Here is a 27,965-nt window from a genome sequence, read left to right as displayed (position 1 = left end):
GCTCCAAATTCTTACTTCTTTACTTTTTGGATTCTCGTTATAAAACTGTTGGAGGCTGTTTGTTTATGGCACTGGTGGCTATTGCTGGTGTGTTGTAATACACTTGTGGTCAGACTTTCTATTTAAACATTTGTCCTCCTATGCACATGTTGAGGACTCTGTCTTTGTCATTGATTGGGAGTGAGAAGAACATATCTTTAAGGTCGAGAGTAGTGCCTATCCACAAATGAGCTTGGTACTGTGCCATTTTCTTGGGTGCCTTGGAGTAGTGTGCAAGGGGTTGCCTGGGACAGGGTGGTACAGCATTTGTTTACCTCACGGTAATCTACGACCAGGCGCACTTCATTTGGTTTTCCAGGCTTTGGGATTCCCCATCCGGGTGACAGGTGTGTGCTTGCTTGGATTGGGGCGATACACTGCTGTTGGACTAGATGTGCTAGCAGGGTGCCGAGGGAGTCGCGAAGGTGTGCTTTTGTGGGGATGGGTGTATATCGCCACGTTGAGATGTTTTGCAATGTCGGCTGGTGTCGATCTTCTGCCGCTATAGTGATTGGTAGGGCTTCTAAGACCTGATGTTTTGAGGTTGAGGACTCGAATGCCAGGTATACCTAGGAGGTTGATGCCCCCTATCACTGCGTTGAGATACTTATTGTGATTTACTGACAAGGAATTTTACTTTGTTCATTGTGGTGATGGCGTTAAGGCCTTGAATCATCATGGTTTTTCCAGTTTTCTTGTGGGGTATTGATTGTTTAATGACATTTACTTGAGCCCCAGTATCAAGTAGGAATCTTACTGGTACTGTACTGTGTGGTTGGTCGGGGTTCCGTATGATGATGGTAGCGTATGAATGAGGATCGGGATCAGTGAGTTGTGGAGCGCTGCCAGTTGAGCAGCCGGCGACTACTTGGGTTTTTTTTGCCTTGCTGCTGGGTTCGATTAATCCCAAGTGTTTGGGCTAGGACTCTTTGCCCTTCATCCCCAAGTGCTCTGAGCTGGGCCTTAGTTGAGTCAGATTTGTTGAGCAGGAACCCAAACATCGCCCGTTCTGCTGGGGTGCGTTGCGGTGGTGGACCGCGGGCTTGAGGTCGCTGGTTGACCCAACTAGGGCGAGTGGGAGCGCGTTCAGCTGGGTAGGCTGATGAGGAGGTGCTCGATCCTTCATTGGTGACAAGGAGCGGTGCTTTTTGGGTTTTGGTTTTCATTGCCCCTTGGAGTCAGCCCATCTGGCCTAATACATGTGCTACAGGGCCGTTTACTGATGGGTTTAGTAGCAGTCTGGCTGTTAGGTTCTGGGTTTCCCCCATAGACTTTGGTAGCTGCTTCCACTGCTTCAAGCAGGCAGGGCATGTTTCCTGGGTTCATGGCAAAATGGTGGGGCCAGACCCCTTGCGCTTGGGCTGGTGTGAGGTTCAAAGCCTGTTGAGCCAGATTCCAGGCAGCATAAGATGTTCCGAGTATCGCGTACACTAGGGAGCTTGCATCTGAGTGGTCCGGTGAACCTTCGTGCCAGGTGTGTATCTTCTGTTGCAGGGCCTCAACCACTAAGGCTGGGAGTGGTATGGGCCCATGGTTGTTTAAGAGTACGGGAACAGGGTCTACCACTTTCCCTTTACTCCAGGCGGTATTGCGTACTAGTTGCATTGCTTCATCTTGGTCTATAGTTTCGCTTCCTGCCTCTGCGACTAAACGTCTGAGCCAGACAATCAGAGTTTCTTCAGGTTTGATACTGGTTTCTCTTGGGTCGCTTGTTTCGGCCCGTGTGCATGTGGTAACAGTGATCTGTGTCCCTTGGCCCTGCAGGCCCATCACACGCTTGCACACTGAAATAGGCAGTGCCGTTGTGAGATCGGGATACAGTTGCGGTGGTGGAGTGTCCTGCGGTGGTGCGAATGTGCCTTTTTCTGCACCTGTCCCTGCATTGCTTTCAGTTTTGCTGGCCTCTTTGGTCTCTGCCTCCTCTGGGTGTTGTCACAACCAAATTTTAAAAAGAGTGCTAGCTAACACAGTGTTAAGCAGAGACAAGCGCAGACAAGCTGTGGAAAATCCCCAGAGAGCTAGTGAGCATGGCCAGCATGTGCCCCATAATTGACCCCACGCTTGTCAATCATGATTCTGCCATGAGGTAATCTGAATTGGCAACATGTGCATGCCCAGACTTCTACCAGAACACACTAGAAACTTCCATAGGGGAAGCCATATGATTTGGATAGCTGAATCATATATAAGGCTTGTAAGTTTCCACCCACAGCAGACACCAGACCGGACCTAAGCAGAGACTGGTACCACAGAGACTACTTCAGGAGAGCCTCTTGGGCCTAGAGGCCTGGTTTGCTTCCCAGAGCTCTACTGGTCTCCCCGCCCCTGTTGTACCTCAGCGTACCCCATTATAGAAACGCTCTCGTCTCATCTCGACTATTTGTTACTGATTTATCGTTACTCATTTGCTACATTACTCGTTCATTGTTCTGATTATTCATTTGACTCATCATGTTCCGGTTATCTATGTTTCGGCATCCGTTCTATGTTTACGACTTGTTCATCTCATTCCGGTTACCTCATTCTTGTTGTTCGTCACCGCCACTGTTATTGACCTTGGCTTCGTTTCTCGATCATCGCTTCTCGTTATCATTTACTGTTCTTGTTCTGTAACCAAGTTGACCTGCCTACGCTACTCCACCATCTTGTAGCATAAGTAAACAATAAAATTTGTTCTGTCTTGAAACAGTACACCTCCCAACCGCTCTGACTCCTCACCGCTAATCCCACCTGTTCATTTGTGCTCAGCCCACTGTGACACCGGGGTGCCTGTCCCCGACAGGTGTGTCTGCCTGTATGGCTGCAGGAGGAGGCGGGCTCCAGGTGGGTGATGTTGGCGCGCTTTTTTTCTACGGGGTTTCCTGCCTCACTTGAGCTCCCTTTTTTGTCAGCGCCATCTTGAAATGGTGGTCCAGCTACATTGTCTGTGGCAGCTTGGGCAGCAGTTTCTAGCTGCACCTCTAGATCTGCGTTCTCTTTCAACAGCCTGACATATATGCACGAAACAGAACATTTAAGCATTTTTCCCCTTGTCCCATTTCGGGCCGGTCCACTTGGTGGCTGTCCGCCTGTCAGCCTCTAGGTTTTTGTGGATCTGGTTTAGTAGCTCGTGCCCCCTAGATCCTTGCGAGAGGTTCGGACAGGTAAACTTGTCCAGAGGGGTGCTTTCACCTCCCTCTTTGTGCCAGGCGCATCGGGCAAATTCTTGGGCTGGGCTGGGACATGCTGCACCCGTGGGTTTAACGCGGGCAAGGGATAGGGATCCAGACTCCTCCTGTGGACGGTAGACAACCTTGGGGTCAGTCCTGCATTACGCAGCCGAGGGTGCTAGGAATGGGCCGTCCAGCTAACTCCTTCCCGTTAGTGTCACTCCCGCAAAGGGAAATGTACCTGTTCACTGTGGGTGCGGCCGAACTGGCTGCTTGGTGGTAAACAATATGCGCCTATAGATCATCTGAGTCAGTCGTTGGACGCTCCCCACTATGCCATGGGCAGTAGCGGATCAGCTCTGACTCTGACTCTATCTCGCCTCCCCTGGATCCTGTTCGTGATGCCATGTGGCGACCAGGTCGACTGGTCACGGTCTGGGCCAACATGATCGAGCAGGTGGGGGCTAGCGGTGAGGAGTCAGGCAGTTGATACTTGTATGGTTGCAAAAAAACCCTTTTTTTATTTTTCCTTTACTTACGCCACCAATTAACAGTAGTGTAGCGGGTCAAGCTTGGTTACAGCGACCAACTGTAAAACGAACTAATCGATTAGCTAGTAGACGGAGACAAACGAGTTGTTGGTCGGAATGAAGTCAACCATGCGAGGGTGGGCTATGCCGGGAGATAGCGGTAGCGGAGAGACGGTCACAAGCAGCCAGCCTGTGAAGTAGCTCTGGGCTCATGCGAACCGGGTTTCTGCGAGAGCTGGTCTCTGCCTTGGGCAGAAATGCGCTGGCTTAAATACTTTCCAGATAGCCAATCATATGGTTCTCTTTTTGGAAAGTTCTAGATTACATAATGATTGTCTGCCTAGTGCGTGACTGGGCATGCGTGCTTTGCCAATTCAAATACCTCACTCAGATTACGTACTGACCACATGTAGGGCATGTTCGGACATGCGTGCTGGCTTTAGGGGCTTTCCACTTGCATGCTCGCACTAGTTTCTTTTAACTCTGTTATCAGCATTCTTTTTTAATTCTGGTTCAGACAATTAGGAAACTTATGGTAAAATCAGGAGGTGGGTTAGCATTGTGGTGCACAGAAGCAATCCACCTGAGCCACAGTTAGGCCCACCTTCAAATCAAGTCGGTCTCGAGGCCCCTGCGACTGTTGGGGCATTTAGATGCTGTAACAATCCTTCTAGGTTAGTTGAGTTGCTTTGGTGATTCTTTGGGCAGAGTGACCTGGTGGCGCCCATCTCCTCTCCAGGTATGGATGGCCATTAGCCTGCAGGGAGCTCATTTGCCCTTTGATGGGTCTTGTTTTTAGTTGTTGTGGTTATCCACGTATCCTCCTCACTCGGTTGGGGGTGCCAGTTTAGTAGCCAATGACCGGACGATGGAACATGTGGGTACTGGCCTGGTATCAGGCCAGGCCTCTCTTGGTCTGCTAAGGTGGCTCATCTTAGGAAGCTGCATTGTACAGCCCTTCCACGTGCCTCAGCGGAATAGAAGTGCAGTGCTCTACGGTGTTTTGGGTCTCCTGTGGACTGAATGATAAAAGGGCTCATCTGTGCAAACTGTACTTATTAAGTGCTTCCCCATATTTCAGTGGGGCTGCAGTCTTGTATTGATATGAGTCCAATGGAACAGGCCTGGCTGCTAGTTCTTATCTAAGTGGTATGTGGACCTTGGTGTTGGTTAACATGAGTTATTGCAGGATGGTATATGGCAATATCCACCCTGCTATTGGGTTGGCTTCTTCACTCATCCTGGCAATGACCATGCTCCCTTTTGCTGTTGGAGTCCTTTGGGCACAGAGCAGGTCCATGACCTGTTCTAGGCCACCAACAAAGCTGAAAATAACACTCCAGCAGGAGCAGCCAAAGCTGGGATTGCAGATTATAAGACGAGGCCTGGCCAAGACCACTCTTCTCTGCAGTATCCTCTGTAGACTCAAACCTGTGCATCGGATGTCCCCTTATGGGAAGACTTGGGCCCATGCAGTGTCTCTTCCCACCATGTGACCTTGAGGGGAGAACCAGCCAGGTACTCCACCTGCTTGGAACAGCCAAAGTGGGAACTTTCAACCATGCAGAGACCTTTCAGTGGTGCAGGCCTGATTGGTCATTTTCCCAACCACCTGCAACTTCCCTGCATGTCTACCCTTTCCCCTGCTCTTCACACCCTGCCTCTTGAAAGGATGAGCTAGTGATACCACAAATGCAACTGAACCCACCAGAAAAGATATCCTGACATTGGTGTGAGGTTTGCTGCCATCACCTTGGTCACTCTGTTCATACCTCTTCCCAAACTTGTTTGTTTGTTTGTTTGTTTGTTTGTTTGTTTGTTTGTTTGTTTGTTTGTTTGTTTGTTTGTTTGTTTGTTTGTTTGTTTGTTTGTTTGTTTGTTTGTTTGTTTGTTTGTTTGTTTGTTTGTTTGTTTGTTTGTTTGTTTGTTTGTTTGTTTGTTTGTTTGTTTGTTTGTTTGTTTGTTTGTTTGAGCTGTCTACTATTCTATGCATGTAGGTTGTCCAGGACAATGGGGTGACTGCCTGGATTGGCCCTTAAGAACTACAGCAGTAAATGTGACTGTTACTAAAGGTCCAATTCCTTCCAAGAATACACCAGAAGCAGAGAGTTTTAGTGAGCTCTGAGCATAGGCTTTCCCAGTCATCCAAACCTAGAGGCTGGAAACTTAAGCGTTCATGATTCGGATGTTTCATGAACTTTGTCTTTTCAAGTTGGCAGAAAAATCGCACGCAAGCTGATCTAAAACTGACTACGTGGGGTCATCAGAAAATTACAATAGCTTAACTTCATGAGAGACGGGGAAGAAGAAGTATTAAGGGAGAGAGAAATCATGCAAGAGAGTGAAAGAGGTACTAGGAGTACACTTTCATGTTCTTTGAGTACTGCACTGTGCAATATCGTACAATGTTTCCTTTTTTAGGCAGTTTCAGGCTGCAGTTCCAATGCATACAGTATAACAGAGAGCTCTGTACAGCATGTATGAGGAAATGTGCTTGGCCACTGTTTTCTTGGTTTTGCTAGTTAGGAAGGTTTTGCATTCTCGTGGCTTTTGCTTAGCTTGACTGCCCCCCTTCAACTTCCTCCTGAAATGAAGCCTGGGCAGGTGGGTCCCAATTTCACTTGAGTTGGCATAAATCCAGAATTGCTCAGAGTTGGTTTAGATTATTAAATAATTATTCCATCTCTAACCTCTGTGGGTATGAATTTATAGTGAGGCATCAGAGATGAGAATTTGGCCCAAGTTATGGTACAAATTAGCAAAGTGTGTACCTGCCAATTTTTTTATCGTATTGCAGTCAAAGATGAAGACACATGAATAATTAATCCCAATGCTAGCTCGTTAGACTGTGTGCTAACTTCTCTTTTGTATCCAAACCCTTAAAAAGGCACATTAAAAGAAGAAACCCAACAGTCTCAGGTGAATTTGGATCTGCATTTGAAACCAGATATGGATCTGAACTGCCGCAAAGACTGTGCATGTCTGGAACTTCAGAATTAAACTTTCTCCTAGGTCCAAGTATATTAGGCTGGAACGTATGTTATTTACTGATATATAAGGTGAGCCCCACCACCCCCAATCTGCCTGGGGACAAAAGCCTCTCGCTTTATATTCTCATGCGAAGATGAGGGGGGGACCTGTCCCTGAGCCTGGATTGGGGCCAGAGTTTGACCCACAGCACCCTCCTGGCTTTCTCCCTTCCCCTTGCCTTCCTGTCAGGTGCAGCTGGGCTTTGACTAGGGCTGGGGTTGAGCAGTGTCTGACAGTAAGGGGGAGCATGGGGGGAAGAGGCAAGGACTAGGGAGAGTTTGAGGAGGGAAGGGGCAGAGAGTATGGGAGGGGCAGAGGCTGTAGGGAGCTGGGGGGATCTGAGACCACCTTCAAACAATTGGATTCTACACCTGGAAAATTTATAACATTTGTATGGTTTTTTCACATGTAGAATCTAATTATTGGAGGGTTCTTGTATTCAAGAAACTATGGTAATGTATGAACCACTCTAAATAGGTCCTATCCTGAGCAGGAAACTTACGGGCTTTTCATTGAACCCTCAGGGTTACCAGAGTTTTACCACATTGGAAAATGATTAGTTTCGGGAAAGGAATTTTATTAGGGCATATCTAGAAAAACTTGGGGACTGTGATGTCAATGGTAGACTCTTCTTCAACTGCAAAATGAACTTGTGTTGCCCCTGAAGCAAGTCCTTTCCACATCTAAAGTCTGTTGATATGGTAGCACTTCTTCTAATTGTGCTGACTGGGAATGGATTTGAAGAATGACTTGGCCTCTTACAACACAGGTACCATTCAGCGTGTCCCCAGATCTGCCAGTGTGAGAGTCTGCTGCAGGGTACTGGTTCTCGTTCAAGCCAAGCCAATGTGAGAGGAATAACTTGAGTACAGAAAACACGAGTGCGTTCTTTAGGGAAGATGCAGGCTTGTGAGAGTGGCAGGTGCTTCCTGTCATGTCATAGATAATGTTTGATGCCCCTGAAATAGGCTTATAGTAATTGTGCAGCTTTGGTTACTGGTATTTTTATAGCTTTTTATTAGTAGTCATGTAAGCAAGATTGCCCAATCTGAAAGCTCAAAAATCATGAGTCAGATTGTGGAAGATCATGGGAGTTTACCCCAAAATCATGAGTTGTTTTTTAAATAGATTGTTTTGGGTTGGGTCTGTTCTTGGATACTTGAATTGTCTGCCCCGCCACCCTCCCCATACTTGCAATGCATACACATGTGACTATCAATATGGCCCACTTCCACATGTATGTATATCGGAGTCCAGCTCTTGTATCTGCCCACCTCCTGCCCAGCACTCAATCCATCATACCTCTGCTGCTTCTGTGTTGCCTGACAGATATATCAGGACTCCCCTTCCCTAGGCTGGGCATTGCAGAGAAAAGAAGGGGAATGAGGAGAAGCAGAGGGTCTATCCTGTGATTCAAAGGACAAGCCCTGAGCTACTTGGCTCTTCCTGCTCTGGTGGGGAGCCTGGGCACATCCACACGGGTCCTAAGGCAGTGGGGCCCAATCGTTTTGGCAGGCATGCCACAAATTACTCCTGCGTGCTCTGATCCTTTTTCCCTGCCCAATCTGTTGCTCTGCTCTCTGTTTCCTTCCCTAACTGCCACTGCTGCCTGTCCCTTCCCCAATCTGCCATGTGCCATACACAAGCTACCCATGCCACTTGTCGCATGTCTTCATCTCTTGGAACAGGTGCTGAGAAACTGGGCACAGCTGGGGGTAGACTGAACTTGACAGGCTCGTGCACAGTGAGAGACCCTGGGGAAGAAAGTGAACCTGATATTTAGGGTTTCCCAGGCTGGCAATCCATAATAGATGGCAGCGTGGGTGGTCTTTACTCTGCCAAACTGGTAGAAGATGCCGCAGGTTGCTGAGGGGGAGAAGGGAAGGTGACTGGACGTTGAGTTCAGGAAGAGAAGGGCTCAAGGCTGTTGTGAAAGCTGTGCAACTCAAGGGTGCACTCTGGGGAAACTGCATTGGTGAGCCACTTCCACGCCTCAGTTTGCCATCAGAAACTGCCACCATACACACCGCTGGACTTTCTTTGTGTTTGCTTGCTAGCACGGGATGGTTGCTTCTCATGGTTTGTCTAGCTTGCGTGGCTGCAACATAATGTAGATCTACCGAGCTAGCTTGGACACTAGCAGCTGTATAGCTGTGCAGCAGGGAGCTCAGGGTAGCCTGCAAAACACTCTTGGGAAGCAAGGTAAACTTAATCCAGGAGGAGATCTACGCTGCAGCAGGCAGTGTTATGAGGGTCTGAGCTACTTTATTTTGAAGCTAGCTTGGGCATGTCTGTTCTCATGCAGTCAGTACTGTACCTGGGGCAGACGCAGCCTTATTTTAATTTCTCCCACAAAGAGCGTCATCTGTTTTGTATCCAGTTTTGGCAAAGATGAAGACTTGCTGCAAGCATACAGGAAAAGAAGCGATTCTAGGAAATCACGTGGGCTCTGTAAGTGATGCTTTTCATTCCTAACCATGACAAGACTACTTCTCCCTCATTTGGAGGCCATCTGTCTCTGTGTTGGGCCAATGGCAAAAGAGCGGGGAAGGAGTTGAGTTGCTCGGTGGGGGAGCTGTGTTTCCCCTGAAAGAAGCATGCCTTTTGTATGGCAATAGTCCTTCCAGCACATCCCTCTATACTTTTTTTCCTGAGGAATCGGCAATGAGGGTACAGCTAATGTTTCCTTTTAAAAAGTGACGTATTGTTTGAGAAGGGAGGGAGGGAAACTAGAAAAATCGTGGTGGGCATTTTTCACTGTTTGGGTTCACTTCTCATTAGCAAAATGCTAAACATCTGTTGCCTTGACCTATGAATGAATTACAGAGAGCCCTTTTAAGCAAAAGATGACTAGTGCCATCTGTTATTTTTTTACTTCCACATATCAACAAATATTTATTGTCCCTCTCCAGAGTGGTGGATGCTGTAAGAGATTCACTGCTGGAGGAATTTCCCTTTTTAGACAAAACATTTTTCATTTTCTTTATAAACTCTTGCCCATATGTAGAGAAAATTCTGGACCAATTCCTCAGTTGGTATATATTACTTTTGCTCACTGAAATGCAGGGCTGGAAGGGACTTTGGGAGATCATCTAGTTCAACCTCCTGTCCTGCAACAGGTCTGTCCTACCTGGACCACCCCTGCCAGGGGTTTGTTTATTCCAGGCATGGAAGTCTCAATGAAGGAGGTTCCCCTGCGCAGGTAGCCTGCTCCTGTACTTTGCTACCCTTGTCATTTTAATTCTTTACATCTAACTAATGACCTTCTTTGCTGACGCACAAGGAAAAATTGTCTTGTGCTCCCCCACACCCCATAGTGGACAGGACAGGAATTGAGGTACTGTTACTTCTTTCATCTAGATTATGTCCTGTTTGTCTCTATTCAGCTGAGCAGCAGCATAAGAATGACACTATACTCCACCAGAGGCCATGACAGTTTGGGTAGAGCAAAATAAATAACTCCTGTCTCTTGCACGTGACCTTCCTGTTTAATACCCGGAATGAGACTTGCCTTCCTTGCAAGTAGTACCACCAATAGAGCGAGGCTAACTTATGTTAGCTAAGGAACAGGCTTGCCAGCATGGGCACCAGCTTTTTTTGCCGCTGGGTGCTTGCAGACATTAAAACAAACAAAAAAAGTCTCTGGTATTTCTCCCTTTTTGGATCCAAAGCTGCCCACACTGGGGTTGCTGCTTGCGACGTACACAGTTACCCTGTAAAAGAGTAAGATGTTGTGGAGAAAATGTAACGTTTGCACTCCTCTAAACATTTGTCTGTTAAGAATCGTTGATAGGTGCTCTCATTGTCTTGAAAGGGCCCTGTAGCAAAGGCTGTACTTGCAATAATTTTAAATGTATACCTGTTAGTCTTGTGGACCCAATAGCAGTGGTTTGACTCCATCCCCTGCATGTTTTCCTTGCTGTGCTCCAGCACTGTACCTAGACTCCTGGCAGCCCCAAGTGAACTTCTAGTATCGGGTCCCCCTTTGCCAGAGACAGTGATAGTAATAATTTTAAAATTACCATTTTTGGGCCACCTTTCTGTCCAGGCCCTGAGTGGCTGCCTAGTTTGTCCATGCTTATGTCTGGCCATACCCTACTCCTCCCATTTCTCATGGTAGCAGGTACAAATAGCAGCATGTTTGGGCAAAGCAGTAGTGATAAAGCAGGTTTGCCTGTAGGATTTTTTGTGTATGTCTAGCTGAAAAGCTGTTTAAGTAATTGAAATTTCTGTTGGCACAAAGTCCAGAGGCTCACAGACAGCTTGAAGGAGTTATGTATTTGCTGTTCAAGGGGCAGGCTGTAGTGGGGGGAATGAGTCCAGTTCGAGGGTAAGTTGAGATTTCGGTTCAATAGCCTGGCCTACAAAAGGAAGACCGCGATTGCATCCTGGAAGTCACAGTCTGGCTGTGAAGTGAATACTTAGTCAGGGCCTAATGAACCAGATGACTGTGAGCTGCAATGGCAGCTGGTTTTAGTAAGTCATTCCAAAGCTGTTACCCCTTAATGGAAGGCAAACCTTAGAGATGCAGCTAACAAGGAAAAGTTAGTTGAACTCATGCAAACACATTGTCCAGACAAAACCTGGTATTATTCAGTCTCTAGGACTTATCTTGGAAGCGCTGGTAAATCCATGTATAGCAGTAAGTACTGGTTGGATCAGGTTAGCAATTTCACATTGTTCAGTGTCACTTTGGATGTCAGGCCTCCACTGCAGAGTAGAACATCTCCATTGTCTACCTACTAGGTGACCTGGGTTGAAAACCAGTCTGAGTTGGCTTGTGCACGGCTTGTTGCAAGTTCACAGGAGGAAGGGTTGTTTCTCGCCTGATGGGGAGAACACACACACAAACACAGGAAGCTTCACCCAAACAGCTGCCAAGGACTATTGGCTTATTAGTCTTGCCTGCTTTACCCCGTTGCTCTGCAACAAGGTTATTTGGATGTGAACTCGGCATGGCTGAGCTGCATGTCCTCACACTGGGACTTGTGACCAAAATGGTGCTTATAAGTTTGCAGGGTTTCTGTGTGGAAAGGGCCAGTTCTTGCTAAAAGCCAGAGGCACTGGCTTGCAGAGGGACAGAAGGAGGCTCTACCTAACCTGAACCGAGCAGACCTCTGATTGTAAAAAGCCCCTTAGGAAGAGCAGGGCATGAAGGGAAGGAATTACCTATAAGTATTTAGTTTCTCCCCACTTCTCTAACCCTCCCCCATCTATCTGTAAACCTTGTGTGCTTTTTAAAAGTAGAAGAAGTTTTTACACATTTCCTTTGCTAAGCTACAAGCTCCTTGCTTTAACTGTCGTGTGGTCCCTGAAGGGTATAACAAGAGGCACCTGAGCTCACCTGGCCAGGTGGACATGGGGAAGGAATGGGTTTAATGAACCAGGAAAGGGGCTCACAAGGGCCAAGATGCTTGTTTTAAGGCAGTGTTTCCCAAACTTTTGATACCTAGGATGCACTTTTTTTTTTTTCCTGAATTAAAATTGTTGGCATGCTTCTTTCTGACACCCAAAACAGGCATGGGTATCAGTGTGAATGCCACTATACAAATTGTATACAACCTTTGGGTCCTGTGGCCCAAATGAGTGGTGTTGGGTCAGTCTACGGGCCCAATCCTGCCACATGGGGAGGGTGCACAGAGCTTGGAAATTTTAGTGGAGGGGAAGACTTACAGAGTTAGTTGTTACCACCTCCCCACTGCCAAATTTCCAGACCTATGAGGAGCCCCCCATGGCATGAGTCTTTTTGTGGGTTGACTCTGCTAAAAAAGGATAATTTTTTTCTGTGACACCCTTTGGGAATTGCTGTTCTAGGGTCTATGTGCCTTGGCTGTACGGTGCCTACTGCTTTGAGGGGTGTCGGAGATGGTCTGCTTCTGAAGGTTTGGTAATGCTGAGGCAGCTAGCCTCATAGGTACAGCTCAAATGGCAAAGAGACAAATCCCAGGCACTCACTCCTGCTCTGTATGTGCCACTTGCTTCTTGGCTGCAGTCCTTGGGTTTGTCACAGAGGTGCTATAGGCATACAATGAATGACCAGTGCAAAGGGCAATCTTAGTCCAACAGAGTTTAGCAGCCTGTGGGGTTCAGCTGTTGTATTCCTTCTTGACAGGCTGGTATCCATTTAGAGAGCGGGACTGGACCAGGTGTGATGGGTCTTTCAGATGTGTGTATTATTAGGAAGAGCAGCGGGGACCAGCAAGATGAGAAGCTGGATGGCTTCAGGAGCCTGTTTGGCTGTTGGCACTAGGACTTGCATTCTTGTATTGCGTCCTTAAAATCCAGACCCAGCAGTGACCTGTCATTGTCGGTCAAAGTAGCATTTCCCATGGAGAGGTTCTTCAAGGGGCTTGAACTTTCCCAGGACTTGTTTATTGCAGGTGACACGAAACAAAGTATGCACTTGTGGCTCGGATGTTTTCAGCCACAGAAATGTGAGAGAGTTTACCAGTTCTCCATGTGGCCAGAAGTTCTCTGGGGTGTGTGAGAACATGCAGGACTCTTCACTGACCAAAATTGTTGCAGTTAGTTTTCTTCATGAATGTTTCTTCCCCAAAATAACATCTGGGCTTTTTTTTTTTCCTTTCCAGTCTTAAGAAGAAAGTGTGGGGGGGAATTTTTTTTTTTCTTTTCAGTTTCCAGTGTGCTTGATTAATGAATGGATGGGATTGAGCTTTGGCGGAGCATGAGAGCCCTTCAATTTTCCTGGTGAAAGATTGTCAGCTGTGGCTCTGCCTCTGGGAAGTAAGTAGTTTAGTTGCCAGGATCCTTTACATCCTCTCTAATGAGGATGATGGATGTTGTTACCTTTCCCCTGTGTGATGGATGTCCTCTGCTTCATGTTCCCCACCTATAAAAATGAGAAGTCATGCCTACTGGATATAGGGCTTGTCAGCACCACTGTGTCTGTTCATCCAAGTAAAGGTAGGGTTGGGCATGCCAGGCCCCACTTGCCTGGAAGCTCACTGCTTGCCCCTAGCAGCTGCTCTTGGGCATATAACTCACTTGGGCAACTTCTGAGTTTGGGCCTCATGAGTAGGCAGGGGGGTTGGCCCTGTTTTCACTGGGACCCGTTGCCCCAGTGTGGTAGACATGCCCATGGAGTTCCAGAGCGGGCTTCAGTTTTCTCTTCCCTTCCTTTTGACACAAAGGAACTATCCTTCAAAACAGTACTGGGGAGCCCAGTGAGTGAGCTTCTCACTCTGAACTAAAAAGCAGGGCCCACATGTAGGCAAAACATCCCCAATCCCACTCCCCATCTGACTGATTCTTTTCCAAGTAGTGGTTTTCTGCTCTTGTTGGCCTGTTCTTGAAGAAGCCACCCAAAACTTGCATCTGAATGATGGGAACCTTGAGCCTGAGCAACTACTGTCTCTTTGGTGAGAAATATGGTGTAAAGAGGCAATGACTCGTCTGTCTGTCCTGTGCACTGCTTCTCTTTTCTCATTTGGCTGGCCACTTCAGTCACCCAAATGCTGGGATTTGATGAAGTTTCCCTGTTCTACTTTATGGATAGAAATGTCCCTGTGAAGGTGCCTGCCTTAGGAGCCCCAGCAAATGGAGAAGCGCCAGGTTCTCCTTGTTGACTAGGGTGCCTTTACTCATCTGTACAAATACCCCACTGTATTGGTGACTTGAGCGGGGTTTCCCAAGTCCATACTGGGTTTCCCAAGGCTGGCTTGCTTTGTTGTGTACAAGTAATCAGTAAAGGAGTAATGCAAGTATAATGTTTTGCTGTGGATGATTCCTTGTGTTGGAGTTTCCCAAACTGGGTGCTGGCCCTGATCCTGGGTTCCAGTTCTTCTAAAATGTGTCCAACCCCTTCAGCAAAAATGTCTAGAAACCAGGAAGAAGAGCCAAGGTAACTATGCCTTGGGACTATTGCTGTATAATGGGAGTAGTCATCAGAGAGGAATTTCCGGGAAGTCATTGCATCTAGGGAAGAGAAGAGGACAGGGGTGATGGGCATGTTCAGGAATGAAAGGGAAGGGAGCCAAGGCTAAGGGAGGCTCAAACAGGAACGGGAAAAGGAACACTAGGCAGAGAAGGTTATGCCAGGGGGGAGGGGGATGAAAGGTAAAAGTTAGCGGCTTTCTGTGCTTTTACTTTTCAAGAGGCCAGTGAATCAGTGATAGTAACAGCATCCACGCTGGAAAAATCTGCAACACATTTACTTTTCTATATAAACAGCTGTTTCAGTGTCCATAGAGACATTACACAGTCCTGAATATGCTGCAGATAGAACTTGTGTGACAATCTTTCTGTTTTAAGATGTGGGGCTCACACTTAGTAAGATTTAGAGTCCACTGGCTCATAGCCTGGTGTGTACAAAAGCTAGTAGTTTAATAACTGCAGGAGGGTGGGGGGATTTTTGGTAATATGGATTCTGTTGCTCGCTGACTCTTGCTTTGAACTTCAAAACTCCCGAGACCTCCTAACTAAAAACTGAGCCAAAGCAGTCAGGAGAATTCAGCCCAGACAGCAGCTGTAAAACCAGGCATGGAGCTTGCAACGCAGATCAACAATCTTGTTTATCCAACATTGCTTTTTCCCTGTCTGCCTGTCTTGCAAACTTTCCCCTCTACAAGACTCTGACATTCTTAAGATGCTGAATTATTACTGCCCCTAAGTTTGATTCACATGTCCTCATTTGGATATTGTTTATTAACAAATGAAAGTGAATAACTGGAAAGACAGTTTAGAGCGCAGTCTATATCCATATCCTTTACTACAACAGAAATTCGGATGTTCCCTGAAAGAGGCTGCTATAAAGCTCATTACGGTTTGGCTTTTTGAAGTAGAAAGGTTTTCTGAGAACGAATGGGTCTTCAGTCACTATCCCCCGCACTTGCCAACTGAAGATATACGTAGTGCCCAAGAAGCCCATTTTTTGTTGTATTTGGCGATAGTCAGTCGTACTTGAGGCCAGCCTGAAAAGATTTGTTTGGAATTGGCAGCTCTCTTGAGCTTTGAGGCTTATATGGATGGTACCCTCTGCAAAAAAAGGCTCGCAAAAAAAGGTTCACGAAAGCTTACAATAAAATAGATGCAATATTAAAATGAGGTGGTTGTCGGGGGGTGCGACCTAGGAATGGCCGTGGACTCCCTAGCGCCCCCTACCATCACCTAAGGTGTACTCGGCACCCTCTGGTTCTCGCCTGCCATGTCTTTGATGATAATTGGTTCAGATGAGAGGCTGCCTTTTTCCCTGGTGAACGGTATGAATATTACTACCCCTATTCCGTATAGGTGCCTCTGCGCACCCCTGCCTTAAGGGCTATGCGTGCCTCCTTACCTCCCCTTTAGCATGTCCCAAGCCTCGCAGTTCTTCCCGGACGTTGTCTGGTCCTTGACCTTCTGCACCCTGTCTGGCGCCCCCTTGGGCTGAGCCCGTAACCAGTACTCTATCTGGCACCCCCTGGGCTTGGCTTGCCACTAGCACCCCTCTGCTGGCACCCCTGGGCCTGGTCTAAAACCCGTACCTGCTTTTTCTGGTGCCCCTGGGCTTGGCCTGCCACTAGTGCCCTCTGGGCTCAGCCCGCCACCAGTGCCCCTTTCTCTGGGCGTCCTTGAGCCTATCCCGCAATCCGCATTGGGTATTTACTTTGGGCTCAGGCGACCCAAGCCTTGCCTGGCCCCTTCTGAATTCTGTCACTAATGTTAGTCCGTTTCTGTGAGTCTGGCTAGGCTTAGGCGGCCGGAGCCTTACCTGGCCCCTCTGGTTCCTTGGGTTCCCCCTTGCTGTGGAAGCCCTCTGGAACCCCCTTCGGTCTGCACCCGTCCTGGGTGCCTATCAAAAGTACCTGCCACCTGCCTTGGGGTGGCCTGATATACTACGCGGCCTGCCTAGGGCCTGTCACCCCTCTCTGGGGCCTTTGCCGCGCCTCTCACAGCCACGCTGAGCACCCCTGTGGCACTCGTCACAATGCGCCCCTGCGGCACTACTCACCGTGCCCCCTGCTAGGCACCGGGAACCCCCAAGCTACTGGGGAGCCCCTGTGAGGCCTCCTCACATCCCTACAGCCTCACCCAGTCCTCTGGTGTAGTCATAACAACCGTCAGCCATGCGGCGACAACACAAGCAAAAAGCCCACCGGCTTATAACGCAAACCACACAACGCTGGCTTTCTCGGGGCTCTCTCCCTCCCCTCGCATCATTGCAGCGGTCAAACTGACATTGTAGGCTCTCCGCTGCAGAGCTCCTGCTCCTGCTCCTGCAGTGGCCAGAGGGGAACTGCTCTCAGGCTCCAGCCTGAGCTGCTTATATAGGGCCCGGCCCTGCCCCCTTCCGGTCACATGGCCTACTTGGTTGCCATAGCAACTAGCACCTGGGGCTGCCCTGCTGATTGACAGCAGCCCACCTTCTTTACTTAAGGCATGGGACACCTCAGTGTCCCTGTGACAGTGGTATATACCCAAACTTTTCAAGCAAGGCCCCAACTTCATCTGGCTTGCTAAATGCCTGCTTAGGTAGGAAGATCTTGCAGCAACTCTTCTTCAATTTTTGAGGCCCTGAAAGGGGGCGGAGGGTGGAGTTCCACAGCAGAGCAGAACAACCTCCCACCTGCTCTTGTCTGGTGAAATTGGTACCAAGGTGGTAATAGCAGGAGGATGCCCCTGGCTGACTTCAGGGATTAAGATAGAACATGGTATCATTCCCACAACTTCAAATCGGCCAACAAGAACTCACACTAGTGGCTGGATGTGGTTATTAGCTAAATAAGGAGCCTAATCTTGCCAGGTATTGAGACCTTCTGTAAGGTTCTGTGTACCCAGCTCCCATTGAAATCAGCAGCTTTAAAGATGTTCAGTACTTTGACCTTTTTGTTGGTGGAAGCTCAGGGACCTTTCTTTCCATGAGAATTCTGCTCTTATTGACTGTAGTTCTCTTGTTTTTTCTCATATCACTTCAAGAGTCCCTTGTTGCTCCAGAGATATTACCCAAGAGGCCAGTTCCTTTTGAGCATGCCCTTGTACTCGGCCTTAGTGAGGCCGCAGCTGGAGTACTGCGTCCAGTTTTGGGCTCCACAATTCAAAAAGGATGTGGAGAAGCTTGAGAGAGTCCAGAGGAGAGCCATGCGCATGATCAGAGGTCAGGAAAACAGATCTTACAATGACAGGCTGAGAGCCATGGGACTCTTTAGTCTGGAAAAGCGCAGGCTCAGGGGTGATCTGATGGCTACCTACAAGTTTATTGGGGTGACCACCAGGATCTGGGGGAACATCTGTTCACCAGAGCGCCCCATGGGACGATGAGTTGAACGGTCACAAACTCCTGCAAGACCATTTCAGGCTGGACAGTAAGGAAGAATTTCTTTACTGTCCGAGCCCCCAAGGTCTGGAACAGTCTGCCAGCGGAGGTGGTTCAAGCGCCTACATTGAACACCTTCAAGAGTAAATTGGATGCTTATCTTGCTGGGATCCTATGACCCCAGCTGACTTGCTGCCCTTTGGGCAGGGGGCTGGACTCAATGATCTCCCGAGGTCCCTCCCAGCCCTAATGTCTATGAAATAATAATTACATAATTAGCCTCCCATTTCTTAGCTTTTTCACCCACCCAATCATCTTCTAGCCTCTGCTGTTGCTTTCAGTGCTACAGATCCACATGTAGGAGAAATGCTAGACCCCTTAGTGAAGATGGGGCCAGCAGAACTAGATGACATGCCAGTCACTGGAAGGACAGGCAGTCTCCCCAGTTTTGCTTCCAGTGGAGCTTCTTTTGTGGTAGCAATAATGCGATGTTTTTAGGTAGTAATCTATTGGGCAATGTCTCGGGGTAAAACTTTTCAAAAGTAATCAAGTCCCATTTTCAAAAGCAACTTGGGGACCTTGGGCCCAGATTTTTCAGGATGTAGGCATTAAATATGCGGTTACTAAAACTTGAAATCAACAGGTAGCACCTATGTCTTTGAACAGGAGGTGGATGCCTGGTCCCTTCTGGAAAGGGGTTGGAAGAGACTTCCAGGGTCCTTCTGGTTTAACACGTGCATGAATGGGGAAATGCTACTCCTAAATCATCCCTATCCAATGCTTCTCCAGCCTCTTCTTCGACTACCTCCAAAGAAGAACATGCCACAACTTTCCTGGGCTGTCTTTTGCCTACTGTTCTAACCATAAGAGTCTTTCTCTGGGACCTAATTTAAATATACTTTGCTGCAATTTCAATACCACTTGTTTGGTACCTATCTGAGTCTTTAGACACCCCCCTCAAGCCTGTCTCTTTGAAGAACAGCGAGATTTAAACTCCTAACTCCCAGATCCTGAGAGGTTTTTAAATACTTCACCCAAGGAAATCAGTGCAAGTAGTGTGTTTTTTAAAGACCTTTAGCAATCTGGTCTGAAGTGTTGCTTATGTGCATTCTGTTCAGGCAGTCCTCATGTCTGATACGAGAGGAAGTGGCAAAATTAGTCAGGAAAAACAAAACTCACTTGCAAGCCTTGTGAGGCTTATTTATTAACTTTGGTAAAGGTCAGAGACACTCGAGAAAAACAGAAGGGACTAAAATAAAATGAAATGAGCAAGGGGACAAAGAAAGGAACTGAAAAGTTTGTTTAGTGTCCCTCACAGAGGGTTAAATAACAGTGTCATGTAATGTCAGAGTGGAAATGCAAGTCATTCTGAGACTACGGAGGGGGTCGGGTATTACGAGACTTTCATACACGGTACAAATGTCAGAACAGGAACTCTGGTGGAAATGCAGCCATTTAGGAATTGAGGCAAGCACTCTTTATCAGCCCACAACTTGCACTGGATATGGGAAAACAAAAATGTTCTCACCTACTGCCCAACCCTACCATGTATGTTATAGGGGAGATTTTAGATTGGATGAATATAATTAATTCTTTGGCAGGTGACCCGCTTACCAGGATGAACTGTTTGCGCTGTGCATCAAGGACTATCAGGAGACCACTTGACGTGACTGGGCACTCCAGTTAAAGTTTGTCCTTGAGATGGCACCACCAGCTTCCCTTCATTGTCTACAGAAGAGTTATTGAGGGTGAAATGTGCAGGAATGGCAAAAGAAGGCTTTCAGCCTGATTGAAAGGGCAGGATGGTTTGGGGTTAAGGTGTCGGGCCTACTTGAGCCTGGCTGTAGTTCTCACATGTGCTACAGACTACTTGTATGACATTGGCAAGTTGCTCACCTAGATCCAATAAGGGATTGAGGTACCTAAAGCAGGGTTCAGGTGCATTTGAATCTCCATTTAGCTGCTGCCTGACTTGGAGGTACTGAAAGTCATTGGGCTTCTCTGTGTCTGGCTTTAAAGTTCTTTGTGTGCCCAGAAATGCCCCAATGTGAACAGTTTAAGGCCAGCTACTCAATTGGGAGAAGTAACATGTGGGTTCCAGTTGCTGTGCCAATGACTATTTCAATGTAAAATACCTGAACAGTCCTGGAAACCAGATCTCCCCTTTTCAACGGGGTGCTATAATACTCCCTCTCTGGTCCCACTAATCCTGCTTTCTTTGCTGTACAGTTGCTCAACCTCAAGAGAAGAAGGAAGTGAGAGAAGATGTGAGTTTGGACCCCTCAGATTTAGGAAGGAATTAAACCCAGCTCTCCCATTTTGTGCGTGAGTGCTCTAACCACTAGACTGTTTCAGAAATGGTTGAGGGGAAGGGCAGTGCTGTCACCTCTTCAGAAGCGAGAGCCTTAGGCTAACTCCATTCTCTACAAGGATGGATGTAAGGATCTTCTCTCAGGAGAGGTTGCTGGGCACTGATTTCTGGGTGGATAGAGTCTCATCCTTGCAGCTCTGATTCAGGCAGTATCTTAGCTCTGTAGAGAGGTGAGCTTTAAGATGCTGTCTTTTCTGGAGCATCTCGTATTGGCTAGCCCTAGGCAGCTCCTGTCCCAATATGTGGACTTCATTTTGAGGCACTGAAGGGGAGGCTACACACTGCAGTGGCAGTGTGCCCCAGAAACTGTGTTCTGAGCATACCCTGCCTATGCAATCTGGACAGCTTGGAAAAGTGGGCATAACAGGATAGGGTGCAGTGCAATGAAAATAAGTGCAAAGTGCTGCACTTAGGGAGAAGGAATCAGCAGCACACTTACAGGCTGGGGAAGACCCTTAGCAGCACGGCAGCGGAATGGGATCTTGGAGTCATAGCTGACTCTTAGATTAACATGAGTCCTCAATGTGACAAAGCGATCAACAAGGCTAACCACACTTTATCATGCATTGGTGCGTGCGTGACAAACGGGTCCAGGGAAGTGATACTTCCCCTCTGTGGCATTAGTCAAGCCGCAGTTGGAGTACTGCATCCAGTTTTGGGTGCCGCGCTTCAAGATGGATGTGGACAATCCTTGAGAGGGCTCATAGGAGTAATTGAATTGGGCTTCTGACCTACTTGATTAGAAAAAAACCAGACAGATCAGAAGTGCTGATACTACTTATTTCGGTTAAATATTTTGAGATGAAAAAACAAAGCATTGTAGAATTCGTTATCTATGATATATCACCCTGTGTACAGATGTTGTTTATTTTTCTTTCTGAGAAACCAGAAACTGATAACTGTTTTTATAAGCACAGCGTTTCACTTTTCTTTAAGTAAACAGAGAGTGTGTGTGTGTGTGTGTGTGTTAACAATTAGTGATTTACTGTCCGTCATCTTTTTTTTTTTTTCCCCTCTTTCGCAGTCTTAAGTATAAATATGCTTGTAAACTTAGAGTGTGAGAAATCCCTTTGAAACAGACAAAGGTGACTCCCCGTGCTGTATGGAATCCTCCCTGTGATCACAGTATGGCTCTAAATAAAGAAAAGCTGGCTCTGTCAGTTCTGATTCAACCACAAGGCAGTTCTTGATTTCTTCCACAGCTCCGAGGAGGGCTACTTGTATGATAAGGGGCCTCCAGGCAAAGCCCTACAAGGAGAGATTGGGGGATCTGGATCACTTCAGCCTCCGCAAGAGAAGGCTGAGAGGTGATCTTGTGGCTGCCTACAAATTCATCAGGCAGGGGCAGCAAGGAATAGGAGATGCTCTGTTTACCAGGGCACCCCTTCAAGTAACTAGGAACAATGGCCAGAAACGGACGGAGAGCAGATTTATGTTGGATGTCAGGAAGAACTTCTTTATGGTAAGCATTGCTAGAATCTGGAGTGGGCTTCCAAGGGAGGTGGTGCTCTCCCCTACCTTGGGGGGTCTTCAAGATGAGGTTAGTGTTATGATCACTATGTTTAAGTGGCCATGTTTGCCAGTCAGAAAAGTTACACAGAGTTATGTAACAGTTGCTAGGCAGACCATAGTTGTTTTTCTGCCAGCAATGCAAGAGAGAAGCGGTAGCTAGAACTTTCCACAAGGCGGAGTCCAGCGCCAGTCAGCCAGCGCCATGGGCCTATCGAAAGGTGCCTCACGCAATCACACCACCGCACGTCACCTAAGCTATAAAAGGAGCCTGCACCTGATCGTCAGGGTCCTTTCTGCGTCCAACGGACTCGGAACGAATCACGGCAGATTAATATGGACACAGCTCGGCCTCTGGTGTGGCCAACCTGAAACCCCAGAAACCACTCACCGGCCAGGTTCATCGGTCTCGCGCACCATTGGGGCGCGTGAGGCGTGGTGAGTTCTAGCGGCTGTGCGGCTACGTTGATATTCAGTAATAAAAGGTACCAAGCCTGTTCACTGTTCTCCCACCTATTCGTAATCTGTGGTAAGCCCGACCAGGGAAAGATCCTGTAACATGGCGTCACGAACAGGATGGTTGGCTGCAGATCACGATAGGGACGACCAGTTATGGTGTCAGGTTTGTTCTTGGGCATCTGGCCATCGGACGACCAGAAGCTCTGATGAACTGTGGGGTCATTTACAGTTTCACCAGGCCCCTAGCCATGCGGATAATGACGGCACCCAGCTGTTCTGTGTGTGGCATCAGTCCGACCCCCGCCGCCCCGGGAAGTTCGCTTAACAGGCCGAGCACTAGGGTGTGTGCTGAGGGACTCGAGTGTGTCATTCACTGTCCCGTCAAACCAAGATGTCCCTGATGCTTGTGTAGCGGTAGCCAAAGAGCTTCCCTTGGGTGACCAGCAAGATACTGATCCCTCTCAGGATTGGGACGCTTTCATGAAAAAGATAGTGGCTCTGACAGGCAAGAAGCGCTGTACAGAGGGGGTGAACCTTTCTCAGTTTGTTATCCCCGGCGGCGCAAGTCACCGGAGGTTATGGGGAGTCTTCACCGCTGTTGGGACAATAAATTTTAAGAAAAAGGGGAAGAAAGCAGAGTGCTTGCGTGTGTGTGTTTAGAGGGTTTTGCGGCCACGCTTGGGCGCCTTAACGATTATGAAATGGCGCTGATCACCATCAGCTGCGTGGTGGGAAGAAATGACCCTTCCTCTGGCGACGGCCATAAGCATAAGGTCTTTGAGCTGTTACCCGCCACAGCAACGGCACTGCCTACTACTCCACCCCCACCACCTTATCCGGAAGGGAAGGTGCCGCCTTCGGTGGTGACGCTGCTTTACCCGCCCCTCCCTGACCCAGGGGGCAGGGCCCAAGCAACGCCTCCTATGGACACCACTCCGCCAATGCCCGGCCCCTTGCTGATCCCTCCGGTCCAAGCCCAGCCTGTCAAGATAGTAAAGACTCGGCAAGATGGAGATGGGAATCTCTTTACTGAGCGGACCACCCGAGATCACGACCGCGGCGAGATGAACGAGCTTATTAACAGGAAGGCAAGACAAGAAAATGAAACCCCAGCACAGTGGCTCGGACAATTAGTGTTGGAATGTGGCCATGAGACGCTCAGCAAGCGAAAAGCCATCAGTCTTGTTACGCATGGAAGCTTTCAGTTTGGGACTCCTTCCCGGTTCGACTGGCCTGGAAACTGACAACACGCCGTGGCCTATCTCTCTCTCTCTCAGCCTTAGTTGCCGGTACAGTACATGAAAAGCCACACCAAGTCCATGAGGGAACTCAACCCATTCACGCCCCAGATTCGTAGCCATTCGTCAATGCCCTTGCAGGAGCTGTTTATCTCTCCTTACCCAAGCGGCGGATCACAGCTTCACGCGCGCCTCTCGCAACACCAGCACGTTCGAACGGCAGCACCGAGAGTTCCGATGAACTTGCCGATTCGGCAACAATGCCCACCCATGGTGGGGGACCATCCTTTCCTCGATGACTCCTTAACACATTCACTGGAACCAGCAATGATGGCGGTCCAGAAATTACGTGTCCTTCACAGACACCAGTTGTTCGTCACAACCCGTGGCCACAGAGACATTGTGAGGATCCCCTTCAACTCGAGATCCCTCCAGCAATCCTTCAAGCTACAATTGATATTTACACTGATAACACGGAGATGGTGGAGCTCCAAACCAGCTCTCTTCATAATCAACCCCTCTTGTCACTGTACCGCTTCCAGCATCGGAGACGTCAACGGTGTGGAAAACCAGAACTAGTGTGTGCAATAGAAGTCACCCCAGTCGCGACTGCTGCACATTGCAAAGAGCAAGGCCAAACGCTGAACTCTATGCAAGGAATCCCACGTCATTACCCTGAGTGTACACCTGAGGAGCGTGCCCATTTCGGATTCCTGCTAAATCAAGCAGGCATAAAAAAGGAGGTCCGCAGGAATTTAGATGATGACACCCAGAAGCAACTGGCAACTCAATTGGGATTTCAGTTCCCACGAAAACCAAAAAACCAGTAGCGGCGGACGCCGGCCATGAAAAGGAAGACGTCAACCAACGAACTGAGTTGAGAACCCTATCGTCTTCTTCGGATCAAAATTTTGGTAAAGCTTCTTGCCTACCCATTAGCACTCGACAACCAGATCCCCGCCCCTATGCTACCATTCCTGTCATCATCCCACCACAGGAGAACGAACTCCAGTGTACTTTTTGCTGGACACTGGAGTGGAAATCACCGTAATCAACTCCACTGTCCCGAACTGACCCACAAACCACATCATTTATGTAGCCGGCATCAACACCACCACTGCAGCTCCGTTGGTTAAGGTACGTCTCGGCGACCCACCCATAGTCATTGAGGCTGTCTTAGGCAACCAACGACTCCTAGGAGTGCACGAGATATTTGTCTTAAACCTGAAAAGCAAGGTTTGCAGCGTTCTCCCAGTTCGCACCTCAGCGACGGGACTACCACCCCCATACATACCTCGACTCAAGAACCCTACAGTTGCCCCATGGAAATACATTCCCATACAGACCAAGCCTCAGCTTATTCCATCACTAATCACCCTCTTAAATCACCTCACCGCCGAAGGGAAAATAGAACCAATACTTCATAGTCGCTTCGTGTCCCCCGGCTGGGGAATACCGAAACCGAAGAATCCCACCAAAGCCCGCTTGGTAGTAGATTATCGCCAAGCCAACAGGCGTTCAGACCTCATTCAACTAGTACCAGTGAAGTCACCCCCAGACATCCAAGCCAACATTCTTGCAACTATGGCTTGTGGAAGTTGGTCAGCATGTACCATTGATTTGTCTAACATGTTCTTTAGTCTCCTTCTTAATGACGAAGCTGGAATCTTATGTATGGGAGTACAAGGTCGAATTTACCGTTGGAACGTTTGCCCTTGAGGGTATTCCAACTCACCCGCCTTAGCCACGCAAGCCATGAACAGCTCGTTGCGACGCTTTAAGCACCCTGACGATGAAGGCAGTACTCAGGTATTCAACTATGTTGATGACATCTTAGTGTTGGGAAGTAAACCCATGGACGTCAAGCTCACTGCCAATCAACTAGTTGACCATTTACGCCTGGAAGGGTGGGAGGTCAACATTGCAAAGTCAAACCTCGAACCATCTGTCGCGTGCACGTTTCTTGGAACAGAACACACACAAGGAGGCCGTGTAACGTCACCCGCTTCTGTCCCAACTCCACCATGGAATATCAGCTCAGATATGTCCCCTACACCAAAACAAGCTCAGCAGTTTTTGGGGCATATCAACTGGTTCCGGCATCATATTGCACCCGAGCACTTACCTGCTTTGAGCACACTCCGGAGTCGCTTGCGTAAGAAAGTTGCCAAGCACCAGCTGTGGACACAACATGACAACCATCACATCCAAGCCCTGATTGATTCTGCTACTACTACCTCGCTAGTACCTTTTGGACCTATGACACCGCTTCAACTTACTGTTGGATGGACACCCACTCACTTGTGGATCACAGCCCACACTGCCGGCGGGAAGTCGGCAATTTTCCTCAACTGAGCCCTCCATAAAGAACAACATTGCTATGGTCACCTAGGCAAGCTATTGTTAACTCTTCGCCTCGCACAGGAACACAACCTACACCATGGGGGTGGAACACTAGCCGCTCCCAGTGTCATGTTGCTCTTCACCATCGATCCCAAGTGGACTCTGAGTGACTTCCATGGAACAGCAGCAACATGGTATACCTTAGCCACGAGTGGTCAGTACACGTGGGTAAATTGGATGTACTGCGACAGCGCAACAGTCACCCCGAACCCCGAGCAGCGTCCAGTGTTACACGGTACTTCCCTTCCCGGCAACGTCGCTAGCGACGGAACCTCCCGATTTTTGGAGGGGGGCCTGCTTGGAAGTGTACCCTCTGCGGTAAGAGCTCCATAACGTGGATTAACCCCCTTGGCCAAGCATTGGCTAATGTGCCAACACCTACCAACGCCCAGGAGATGGAGCTAAGAGGAGCCAAAGCAGCATTGTCACACATCGCCAACGTTCACGACCAGAATCTTACCCCAGTCGTTTTGGTACTCAACTCGCAATGGATTTGCAGCACGCTTATGGGCACGGCCGAACCCGAACAATACTCGGATGAATGGGACGATATCTTCACCATCATCGAGTGCATGCGATACCCACCAATGGTTCATCATACCTGGTCTCATCAAAATGATACAGACCCACTCCACACAGCGGTTGATGCAGACCTGTCTCTAGGCCCAATGCTAACAGAGGAGTTCACTAGCATTCACGCTGCTGAGCGCCAGATCGCTAGCACAGCAGGTGCAGGAACATCCAGAAAACCCGTAGGCAATAAATATCTCAAGTGGTTACACGACATGTGGGGACACCCAGGAATACGAACTGCCATAAATCGATACCACAGTATCAGAGGATGGAAATACTCCGCTCGAAATGGCCTACCAGGCCCCCGAGACTGGGAACACGTCACCAAAGCTTGTCAGCAATGCATCCGGATCAAACCCCAAAACCACAAGTTTCTCAAAGGAGCTTACAACTCCAACCAGTTCCAATCTGGAGCCTTCTGGCAGGCTGATTTTGCAGGACCTCTGCCGGGAGCCCGTCAATACCCTAAGGCACTGGTTGTCGTCGACCTCAGATCCCATATGATTGGTGTTATTCTAATGACCAAGACGGATGGACCCCGTTGTGTCCAGGCCTTCTTACAGCAGTTCTCACGGTGGCAGATACCCACAGAAGTTCAGACTGATGGAGGACCCCCACTTAACAGTCGCTGCATTCAACAGTTCTTTACCACCCACAACATCTGTCATCATATGCATTTGCCGTAACATCCTCAATCAAACGGCATTGTAGAGCGAGCGATAGGTGAGCTAAAGCGTAAACTTCTCTTAACCCTTCAACGCACTGACTTCAAGGGCTGGGACTGCATATTATCTGAAGTCCTAATCAACTTGAACACTGACAAAGCCCCTTGGGCCGTGCGTACCCTCCAACTCGAAGAGGATGGCAGCCAAACTTTAAACCCGGAGACCTTGTATGGGTTGCCTTTCTCACTCCAATGCCCACCAAATATCCACCCGTGTTCCCAGGTGAGATTGTCAAAGCTACAGCCCTAGCCCATACTTACAAGCTTCATCTGGTCGATTTTCATCCGATGACCGCAAGCACTTAGTTCATCTCAATTGGTTAAAACCGCGTAGTGATTTATTGAACTAACATCTAATTATTTTACAGATCAAGTGACCTTCCGAGATGTTTGATCGACGAGATAAAAGAGCTGACACCGAACCTCTCCTTCACCAGACCACCATGCCATTGCCACGAGACCAGCGGGTGTCACCCCTGTCATTTGCAGGATTATGGGAGAGGCTTGTGGGAAGGTCAAAAGAACAAATAGCAGCTGTACGCCTATCCTGCTGACAGTGAAAGCTTTGGCTAATTTTTCTGACTTTACCTTTCACTATCAGCAGGTATCATTTTGATGTGCATCTTACACTGCGGCATCACGGGACACACGACGTGGACTCTCATTACATCCCCATCATCCATCGCAGA

The 27,965-nt window shown here is 48.4% G+C and overlaps 1 long non-coding RNA gene and 1 pseudogene across 1 annotated transcript in view; one reads left to right on the top strand and one right to left on the bottom strand.

The window, feature by feature from the left end:
- LOC149872236 (uncharacterized) overlaps positions 1–27,699 on the top strand; it is a 39,194-nt gene extending 11,495 nt beyond the window's left edge. The window contains exon 3 of the long non-coding RNA XR_016440599.1: positions 27,645–27,699. This is a non-coding gene — a long non-coding RNA (uncharacterized LOC149872236). The remainder of the gene's footprint in view (positions 1–27,644) is intronic.
- LOC149872237 (uncharacterized) lies at positions 38–22,299 on the bottom strand (annotated as a pseudogene).
- Positions 27,700–27,965: the final 266 nt, after the last annotated feature.

Source organism: Crocodylus siamensis, chromosome 2 (genome assembly GCF_052110815.1).
Source record: "Crocodylus siamensis isolate JL-2025a chromosome 2, ASM5211081v1, whole genome shotgun sequence".
NCBI classification, from domain to species: domain Eukaryota; kingdom Metazoa; phylum Chordata; order Crocodylia; family Crocodylidae; genus Crocodylus; species Crocodylus siamensis.
This window is presented reverse-complemented; position numbering and strand designations above follow the sequence as displayed.